Source organism: Sander vitreus, chromosome 21, assembly GCF_031162955.1.
Source record: "Sander vitreus isolate 19-12246 chromosome 21, sanVit1, whole genome shotgun sequence".
Lineage (NCBI taxonomy): Eukaryota > Metazoa > Chordata > Actinopteri > Perciformes > Percidae > Sander > Sander vitreus.
In genome coordinates this window covers 1,070,813-1,080,812 of record NC_135875.1, presented here as the reverse complement: position 1 = coordinate 1,080,812, position 10,000 = coordinate 1,070,813, and positions in this window count along the sequence as shown.

Sequence of the window (10,000 nt, the reverse complement as noted above, 5' to 3'; positions counted from 1 at the left end):
CAAAAATGTCAGAAAAAGTGACATCAAGGTACTAAAATATCAGAAAAAGGGACTAAAATGTCAGAAAAAGTGACAAAAATGTCAGAAAAAGTGACTAAAATTGTCAGAAAAAGTGACAACAAGTAGGAAAAAGGGACTAAAAATGTCAGAAAAAAGTGACTAAAATATCAGAAAAAGTGACTAAAAATATCAGAAAAAGGGACAAAAAATGTCAGAAAAAAGTGACAAAAATATCAGAAAAAAGTGACTAAAATGTCAGAAAAAGTGACATAAAGGTACTAAAATATCAGAAAAAAGTGACTAAAAATGTCAGAAAAAGTGACAAAAATGTCAGAAAAAAGTGACATAAAGGTACTAAAATATCAGAAAAAAGGGACTAAAAATGTCAGAAAAAGTGTCAAAAAATGTCAGAAAAAGTGACTAAAATTGTCAGAAAAAAGTGACAATAAATGTCAGAAAAAGTGACTAAAAATGTCAGAAAAAAGTGACTAAAAATGTCAGAAAAAGTGACTAAAAATATCAGAAAAAGTGACAAAAATGTCAGAAAAAGTGACAAAAATATCAGAAAAAGTGACAAAAACGTCAGAAAAAGTGTCAAAAACGTCAGAAAAAGTGACTAAAATGTCAGAAAAAGTGTCAAAAATGTCAGAAAAAGGGACAAAAATATCAGAAAAACAGACTAAAATGTCAGAAAAAAACAACACCATTGTTACATAAGTTACGGAGTTGTTTGAACATGACATCCACTGAACAGTGTCCTGAGTTTGTGTTTCCCTCCCTGCAGGTCTTCCGTACGGATGGGAGGAGGCCTACACTGCAGACGGAGTCAAATACTACATCAATATCAATAGACTAAAATGTCAGAAAAAGGGACTAAAATGTCAGAAAAAGTGACAATAAGTAGGAAAAAGGGACTAAAATGTCAGAAAAGTGACTAAAATGTCAGAAAAAGTCACAAAAAGTAGGAAAAAGTTACTTAAATGTCAGAAAAAGTGACTAAAATGTCAGAAAAAGTGACAAAAAGTCAGAAAAAGTGACTTAAATGTCAGAAAAAGTGACTAAAATGTCAGAAAAAGTGACAAAAATGTCAGAAAAAGTGACTAAAATGTCAGAAAAAGTGACATAAAGGTACTAAAATATCAGAAAAAGTGACAAAAATGTCAGAAAAAGTGACTAAAATGTCAGAAAAAGTGTCAAAAATGTCAGAAAAAGTGTCAAAAATATCAGAAAAACTGACTAAAATGTCAGAAAAAAACAACACCATTGTTACATAAGTTACGGAGTTGTTTGAACATGACATCCACTGAACAGTGTCCTGAGTTTGTGTTTCCCTCCCTGCAGGTCTTCCGTACGGATGGGAGGAGGCCTACACTGCAGACGGAGTCAAATACTACATCAATATCAATAGACTAAAATGTCAGAAAAAGGGACTAAAATGTCAGAAAAAGTGTCAAAAATGTCAGAAAAAGTGACTAAAATGTCAGAAAAAGTGACTAAAATGTCAGAAAAAGTGACAAAAAGTAGGAAAAAGTGACTAAAATGTCAAAAAAAGTGACTAAAATATCAGAAAAAGTGACTAAAATATCAGAAAAAGGGACAAAAATGTCAGAAAAAGTGACAAAAAATATCAGAAAAAGTGACAAAAATGTCAGAAAAAGTGTCAAAAACGTCAGAAAAAGTGACAAAAATGTCAGAAAAAGTGACAAAAATATCAGAAAAAGTGACAAAAATATCAGAAAAAGTGACTAAATTGTCAGAAAAAGTGACTAAAATATCAGAAAAAGGGACAAAAATGTCAGAAAAAGTGACAATAAGTAGGAAAAAGTGTCAAAAATGTCAGAAAAAGTGACTAAAATGTCAGAAAAAGTGACATAAAGGTACTAAAATATCAGAAAAAGTGACTAAAATGTCAGAAAAAGTGACAAAAATGTCAGAAAAAGTGACAAAAATGTCAGAAAACGTGACTAAAATGTCAGAAAAAGTGTCAAAAATGTCAGAAAAAGTGACTAAAATGTTAGAAAAAGTGACAATAAGTAGGAAAAAGGGACTAAAATGTCAGAAAAAGGGACTAAAATGTCAGAAAAAGGGACAAAAATGTCAGAAAAAGTGACAAAAATATCAGAAAAAGTGACAAAAAGTCAGAAAAAGTGACTAAAATGTCAGAAAAAGTGACATAAAGGTACTAAAATATCCGAAAAAGTGACTAAAATGTCAGAAAAAGTGACAAAAATGTCAGAAAAACGGACTAAAATGTCAGAAAAAAACAACACCATTGTTACATAAGTTACGGAGTTGTTTGAACATGACATCCACTGAACAGTGTCCTGAGTTTGTGTTTCCCTCCCTGCAGGTCTTCCGTACGGATGGGAGGAGGCCTACACTGCAGACGGAGTCAAATACTACATCAAGTAAGAGCAGTACTACGTTTTACAACGGCAGTTTGTCACGTTATTTTCAATCTATTGATGCGTGTACAACAACACGTTTATCCGTCCACCCCCCCGGACCAACCTCCTACGCAGATTATCGGCTTTTCATTCTACTCCCTACCTGCAGGCCACCACGAAAAAACGAGAAAAACGTCCCCGTGAACACGTATCAATAGGTTAAATAACGTGACCATTTCACCGACTGCTGTGAGACTGGGTTGCCTGGAACGGCGGTCAAACCCGTAACTTACTCCCCGTGAACTGGTACCAGATGGTTGTACTCCCAGTTACAGTTTCTGACGTCACACACACATCAACAACAATGGCGCCCCCTGTTGATGCTGTACAGACGCCGCTGATTAACGGAGAGAAATAGACATAAATAGACATGAATAGGCAACGTAAAGTAAATCTGCACATTGTAATCAAAATAATACACACACGATTGTGTACTACTACTACTACTAGCCCAAAATATGTTGCAGACTAGAAATCGCTAGTATCAGCTAGCCCTAGCTAACGTCAACAGTAGGTAGCCGCTACATAATGCTAACGTTAGGTAGCCGCTAGCTAATGCTAACGCTAGCTAGAAGGGTTTGTGGTGACTTTGCCTGGAATGCTACCAAGTCGTGACTTGAAGTCGTCAGTTGGTCATCCGGATGCGGACAGGCTACGGACGGTCTGATAAACCAGACCAGACTGGACATGTCAACCTCTACCAAGTCCACCAGACCAGACTGGACATGTCAACCTCTACCAACTCCACCAGACCAGACTGGACATGTCAACCTCTACCAACTCCACCAGACCAGACTGGACATGACAACCTCTACAACTCCACCAAACCAGACTGGACATGTCAACCTCTACAACTCCACCAGACCAGACTGGACACGTCAACCTCTAATGACTCCACCAGACCGGACTGGACATGTCAACCTCTACAAGTCCACCAGACCAGACTGGACATGTCAACCTCTACAAGTCCACCAGACCAGACTGGACATGTCAACCTCTACCAAGTCCACCAGACCAGACTGGACATGTCAACCTCTAACGACTCCACCAGACCAGACTGGACATGTCAACCTCTACAACTCCACCAGACCAGACTGGACATGACAACCTCTACAACTCCACCAAACCAGACTGGACATGTCAACCTCTACAACTCCACCAGACCAGACTGGACACGTCAACCTCTAATGACTCCACCAGACCGGACTGGACATGTCAACCTCTACCAAGTCCACCAGACCAGACTGGACATGTCAACCTCTACCAAGTCCACCAGACCAGACTGGACATGTCAACCTCGACCAACTCCTCCAGACCAGACTGGACATGTCAACCTCTCTCCTCCCTCACTCCTCCCTCTCCTCCCTCACTCCTCCCTCTCTTCTCCCTCACTCCTCCCTCTCTCCTCCCTCTCTCCCCCCTCACTACTCCCTCTCTCCTCCCTCTCTCCCCCCTCCCTACTCCCTCTCTTCTCCCTCACTACTCCCTCTCTCCTCCCTCTCTCCCCCCTCACTCCTCCCTCTCTCCTCCCTCTCTCTGATTGTGTCTGTAATGTTTTGGTTCTGACAGTCACGTGACCCAGACGACATCGTGGAGCCGCCCCGTGGCGAGCGGCGTGGCAGAGGCTCCGCCCCCTCTGAAGACCGGCACGTCCATCGAGACGGAGATGTGAACACCTATGTCTGTCTATGTGTTACCATAGCGATGGTGTATTCAATCTGTACGGGCTTTTCTGACCGTCACAATAAAAACAAAGGTGAATATTTTGGGAAAAAAGTTTAAATATTTTGGGAATAAAGTTTAAATATTTTGGGAAAAACTGTTTAAATATTTTGGGGAAAAATGTTTAAATATTTTGAGGAAAAAGTTTTAAATATTTTGGGAAAAAAGTTTAAATATTTTGGGAAAAAAGTTTAAATATTTTGGGAAAAACTATTTAAATATTTAGGGAAAAAATGTTTAAATATTTTGTAAAAAAAACGTTTAAATATTTTGGGAAAAAAGTTGAAATATTTTGGGAAAAAACAGTTGAAATATTTTGGGAAAAAAGTTGAAATATTTTGGGAAAAAAACGTTTAAATATTTTGGGAAAAAAGTTGAAATATTTTAGGAAAAAACAGTTGAAATATTTTGGGAAAAAAGTTGAAATATTTTGTAAAAAAAACGTTTAAATATTTTGGGAAAAAAGTTGAAATATTTTGTAAAAAAAAACGTTTAAATATTTTGGGAAAAAATGTTTAAATATTTTGGGAAAAAACAGTTTAAATATTTTGGGAAAAAACAGTTTAAATATTTTGGGAAAAAACAGTTTAAATATTTTGGGAAAAAACGTTTAAATATTTTGGGAAAAAATGTAGAAATATTTTGGGAAAAAAAAGTTTAAATATTTTGGGAAAAAAAACTTTAAATATTTTGTAAAAAAAAAAAACGTTTAAATATTTTGGGAAAAAAAGTTTAAATATTTTGGGAAAAAATGTTAGAAATATTTTGGGAAAAAAAACTTTAAATATTTTGGGAAAAAAAACGTTTAAATATTTTGTAAAAAAAAAAACGTTTAAATATTTTGGGAAAAAATGTAGAAATATTTTGGGAAAAAATGTAGAAATATTTTGGGAAAAAAAAGTTTAAATATTTTGGGAAAAAAAAGTTTAAATATTTTGGGAAAAAACGTTAAAATATTTTGGGAATGTTATGACCCTGGGGTCATGTGTTGCCCTGCTCCATCAGCTGTGTGAACACCGGATTGGTCCAGCATGAGCTGATTGCTGTCTCCTGATTGGTCGCCTGTAGGACAGCAGCCATTTTAAGCCTCACTGGACAGGAGCTCTGTCTCTCTCTTCACTCTGCCGTTCCCAACATGTGTCTGTGTAAACCTGTCTTGTGTTCCACGTTGTTGTGAGTAGCGTCAACAGCCTCCAGTCGTCCTTCTTGGATTTGTTATCCTTCAACCATTTAGTTTCATCTGTGAATATATCTTTCTTTGAATTATTTGCTAGTAGCAGTTTGGTAGGAGTGAGAAGTCCTTTTGTTTGGTTCCCTTTTTCTTTTTGTTTGTTATTAGCAGCTGACGTTAGAGCTTTGTCTTTTATTTACGGTGTGTTGTGGCTTAGGTACGTTTAGTTTGTTGTGTTGGGGCCTCATCTCCGAAATAAATAGACTGTTACTTTGCAATTCTTTGTCCTGTTTGGGAGAGGGAAGATGGGGGGGCACACGTTATGTTGCATTAGGGTTACCCCTAGACATCAGGTCGTAACAGGGAAAAAAGGTTGAAATACTCCCTCTCTCCTCCCTCTCTCCTCCCTCTCTCCTCCCTAACTCCTCCCTCTCTCCTCCCTCTCTCCTCCCTCACTACTCCCTCTCTCCTCCCTCTCTCCTCCCTCCTCCCTCTCTACTCCCTCTCTCCTCCCTCTCTCCTCCCTCTCTCCTCCCTCACACCTCCCTCTCTCCATCTCTCCTCCCTCTCTCCTCCCTCTCTCCTCCCTCTCTCCTCCTCTCACCCTCCCTCATCCTCCCTCTCTCCCTCTCTCCCTCCCTCTCTCCTCTCCTCTCTCCTCCCTCTCTCCTCCCTCCTCCTCCCTCTCTCCTCCCTCTCTCCCCTCTCTCCCTCCTCCTCTCCTCCCTCCCTCACTCCTCCCTCTCTCCTCCCTCTCTCCTCCCTCTCTCCTCCCTCTCTCCTCCCTCTCTCCTCCCTCTCTCCTCCCTCTCTCCTCCCTCACTCCTCCCTCACTCCTCCCTCTCTCCTCCCTCTCTCCTCACTCCTCCTCCCTCTCTCCTCACTCCTCCATCTCTCCTCCCTCTCTCCTCCCTCTCTCCTCCCTCTCTCCTCCCTCACACCTCCCTCTCTCCATCTCTCCTCCCTCTCTCCTCCTCTCCCTCACTCCTCCCTCTCTCTCTCCTCTCCTCCCTCCCTCCTCCCTCTCTCCTCCCTCTCTCTCCCTCACTCCTCCCTCTCTCCTCCTTCGCCTCCCTCACTCCTCCCTCTCTCATCCCTAACTCCTCCCTCTCTCCTCCCTCACTCCTCCCTCTCTCCTCCCTCACTCCTCACTCTCCTCCCTCACTCCTCCCTCTCTCATCCCTCTTCTCCATCACCTCCCTCACTCCTCCCTCTCTCCTCCCTCTCTCCTCCCTCTCTCCTCCCTCACTCCTCCCTCTCTCCTCCCTCTCTCCTCCTTCTCCTCCCCACTCCTCCCTCTCTCCTTACTCCTCCCTCTCTCCTCCTTCGCCTCCCTCACTCATCCCTCTCCTCCCTCACTCCTCCATCTCTCCTCACTCACTCCTCCGTCTCTCCTCCCTCTCTCCTCCCTCACACCTCCCTCTCCTCCCTCACTCCTCCCTCTCTCCTCCCTCTCTCCTCCCTCACTCCTCCCTCTCTCCTCCCTCTCTCCTCCCTCACTCCTCCCTCTCTCCTCCGTCTCTCCTCCCTCTCTCCTCCCTCACACCTCCCTCTCTCCTCCCTCACTTGAAATACTTTGGGGAAAAACAGTTGACATTTATTTAAGAACTCTTCCTCCTCTAACAGCTTCTGAATATTACGAGAAATGAAGCAAATATTTTTAGAAAAAGTCAAAATATTTTCGTGAATTGAAGCTGACTGAAGTTTCCATTTAAATGTTTTCTATTCAAGCAACATTTGATTTGTTTTCAACTGTGAAATAAATATCTTTAATATTTATTATTTATTTTGTTTGTTTGTTTTTTGTGTGTGTTTCTGTGTGTGTGTGTGTGTGTGTGTGTGTGTGTGTGTGTGTGTGTGTGTGTGTCTCTCTATGTATGTGTGTGTGTGTGTGTGTGTGTGTGTGTGTGTCTCTCTCTATGTATGTGTGTGTGTGTGTGTGTGTGTGTGTGTGTCTCTCTCTATGTATTGTGTGTGTATGTGTGTGTCTCTCTCTATGTATGTGTGTACGTGTGTGTGTGTGTGTGTGTGTGTGTGTGTGTGTGTGTGTGTGTGTGTGTGTGTGTCTCTATGAATGTGTGTGTGTGTGTCTCTCTATGTATGTGTGTGTGTGTGTGTGTGTGTGTGTGTGTGTGTGTGTGTGTGTGTGTGTGTGTGTGTGTGTGTGTGTGTGTGTGTGTGTGTGTGTGTGTGTGCGAGGGCTGAAAGTCGAAGGGCTGGTTCAATATTCTTCCTGCCTTGGGCTCCGAGTATTGATTTCCCATAGCGTTAGCAAGCACAGTTATAAATATCTGCCATGCTTGGAAACATTAATAAAATGACACACAAACACACACACACACACACACACACACACACACACACACATACTGTACACTTATAAACACAGTCCTCACCCCTGCACCACCTAGCCTATGCAATAAGAAGCTCCTTTTCTCTGTCTGTGTCTTACTTGGTTGCATGTTTTCATATAAAAATTATCTTTACAAACATGATCAGAGCTGAATATCTGATCTCTGCAGCGTTATACATGTTAAGTAGTCTTGATTTAACGTCCCTTTAGAGCTATAAGTAAACGTGCTTGGTCGGGACTATTGACGTCCCTTTAGAGCTATAAGTAAACGTGTTTGGTCGGGACTATTGACGTCCCTTTAGAGCTATAAGTAAACGCGTTTGGTCGGGACTATTGACGTCCCTTTAGCGCTATAAGTAAACGTGCTTGGTCGACTATTGACGCCCCTTTAGCGCTATAAGTAAACGTGCTTGGTCGGGACTATTGACGCCCCTTTAGCGCTATAAGTAAACGTGCTTGGTCGGGACTATTGACGCCCCTTTAGCGCTATAAGTAAACGTGCTTGGTCGGGACTATTGACGCCCTTTAGCGCTATAAGTAAACGTGCTTGGTCGGGACTATTGACGCCCCTTTAGCGCTATAAGTAAACGTGCTTGGTCGGGACTATTGACGCCCCTTTAGCGCTATAAGTAAACGTGCTTGGTCGGGACTATTGACGCCCCTTTAGCGCTATAAGTAAACGTGGTCGGGACTATTGACGCCCCTTTAGCGCTATAAGTAAACGCTGGTCGGGACTATTGACGCCCCTTTTAGCGCTATAAGTAAACGTGGTCGGGACTATTGACGCCCCTTTTAGCGCTATAAGTAAACGTGCTTGGTCGACTATTGACGCCCCTTTAGCGCTATAAGTAAACGTGTTTGGTCGGGACTATTGACGCCCTTTAGCGCTATAAGTAAACGTGCTTGGTCGGGACTATTGACGCCCCTTTAGCGCTATAAGTAAACGTGCTTGGTCGGGACTATTGACGCCCCTTTAGCGCTATAAGTAAACGTGCTTGGTCGGGACTATTGACGCCCCTTTAGAGCTATAAGTAAACGTAGCTTGGTCGGGACTATTGACGCCCCTTTAGCGCTATAAGTAAACGTGCTTGGTCGGGACTATTGACGCCCCTTTAGCGCTATAAGTAAACGTGCTTGGTCGGGACTATTGACGTCCCCTTTAGCGCTATAAGTAAACGTGCTTGGTCGGGACTATTGACGCCCCTTTAGCGCTATAAGTAAACGTGTTGGTCGGGACTATTGACGCCCCTTTAGCGCTATAAGTAAACGTGCTTGGTCGGGACTATTGACGCCCCTTTAGAGCTATAAGTAAACGTGCTTTGGTCGACTATTGACGCCCCTTTAGCGCTATAAGTAAACGTGCTTGGTCGGGACTATTGACGTCCCCTTTAGCGCTATAAGTAAACGTGCTTGGTCGGGACTATTGACGCCCCTTTAGCGCTATAAGTAAACGTGCTTGGTCGGGACTATTGACGCCCCTTTAGCGCTATAAGTAAACGTGTTTGGTCGACTATTGACGTCCCCTTTAGCGCTATAAGTAAACGTGCTTGGTCGGGACTATTGACGCCCCTTTTAGCGCTATAAGTAAACGTGCTTGGTCGACTATTGACGCCCCTTTAGCGCTATAAGTAAACGTGCTTGGTCGGGACTATTGACGCCCCTTTAGCGCTATAAGTAAACGTGCTTGGTCGGGACTATTGACGCCCCTTTAGCGCTATAAGTAAACGCTTTGGTCGGGACTATTGACGCCCCTTTAGCGCTATAAGTAAACGTGCTTGGTCGGGACTATTGACGTCCCTTTAGAGCTATAAGTAAACGAGCTTGGTCGGGACTATTGACGTCCCTTTAGAGCTATAAGTAAACGTGGTCGGGACTATTGCCGTCCCTTTAGCGCTATAAGTAAACGTGCTTGGTCGGGACTATTGACGCCCCTTTAGCGCTATAAGTAAACGTGCTTGGTCGGGACTATTGACGCCCCTTTAGCGCTATAAGTAAACGTGCTTGGTCGGGACTATTGACGCCCCTTTAGCGCTATAAGTAAACGTGGTCGGGACTATTGACGTCCCTTTAGAGCTATAAGTAAAGGCGCTTGGTCGGGACTATTGACGTCCCTTTAGAGCTATAAGTAAAGGCGCTTGGTCGGGACTATTGCCGTCCCTTTTGACGCAGTTATGTTAAAGAAAAGGTCGTCTAAATCCTCTCTAACTGCTGCTCTCCCCGGTGCGTTACACAAACACGCTGAAAGACGCCTTTTTAGTCGCATAAGACGCTGACAGCCACTGTCCAAACGTCCTTATTTTACGACTT